The 975-nt window shown below is 68.7% G+C and overlaps 1 protein-coding gene across 1 annotated transcript in view; it reads left to right on the top strand.

The window, feature by feature from the left end:
* RAD18 (RAD18 E3 ubiquitin protein ligase) overlaps nucleotides 1-975 on the top strand; it is a 66,705-nt gene that overhangs the window by 51,549 nt on the left and 14,181 nt on the right. The window lies entirely within an intron of this gene.

Genomic DNA, 975 nt, shown 5'->3' on the forward strand with positions numbered 1-975 from the left:
TGCCGGCCCCGGGCCCGCACCGCCGGGTGTCCGCGTGGGCGTGGGCGCAGTGGGAGCCGTCCCTCCGCCTCTGAGTGGACGCCGTCCCTCCTCTCTGCGAAAGGCCTCTCAGCCGGGTTTTTCTCATTGGTTTCTCAGCTCAGATCTTCCTCATCTGAAAGCCAGCCACGGGCAGCAGTCCGGCTCCGGCGCTGAGCTCTGCTGCCCGTCTGAGACAGTCTCGCCCCTCCGCTCCCCCGGACTCGTCCCCTCCGCCAGCCCACCCCGTTGGTCTCCCAGAGACGTTCACTGCAGTCACCGCAGCCCCCCGTGTGGCGAGATCCGGGCGCCTTCTGGGCACCCCGTCTTCCTTGCTTAGCACCCCTTGGGACTGCTGCTGTTTCTCCTTCGTAGAGGCCGCGCTTGCCGGCTGCCCAGACACCGGGCCCTGCTCGGCCCGTCGTTAGTTGGCACCGAACCCCTCTCCTGCCCACCCTCCTGGGCGCCACGGGCCATGCCCCCCTGCCTGCCTGGCATCTCGGGCACCAGAGCTGCTGAAGCTGAGCCGCTTGCCCATAACTACTCTGCACCACCCCAAAAAGTTCTGAAAGCAAAGTAAAGACGTGATCCTTAGCTAAAAAAGCAGCCTCCTTCCCGCCCGGTCCCACTGCCTGCCTGTGCCGCCCGGGCCGGCGCCCCCTGCCGGCCTGTGCCTCGGCCAGCCGCGGGCCCAGCCCGTCTCCCGCCTCCGCAGTCGGCCTGCTGCGCCGCAGTGAGGGTGATTGCAGGTGAGATCTGATCACGCTTGCGCACGTCTCTGCCTGAAGCCTGAAAGTCGCTTGTGGTCTCCCTCGTCCTCTCGCCGCCGCCCGCGTGCTCGCTGCTCGCCGAGAGACCCCGCGCTCGCCCGCCGCGGCTCCTCCCCCCAGGCCGCGACCAGGCTGCCCCGCAGAGCCTTGCTGTCCCCTCACGCTGTGGCCCTCAGCTGGAGAGCTG

This window comes from Condylura cristata, unplaced genomic scaffold, assembly GCF_000260355.1.
Source record: "Condylura cristata isolate star-nosed mole 26May11 unplaced genomic scaffold, ConCri1.0 scaffold00033, whole genome shotgun sequence".
Taxonomy (NCBI): Eukaryota; Metazoa; Chordata; class Mammalia; order Eulipotyphla; family Talpidae; genus Condylura; species Condylura cristata.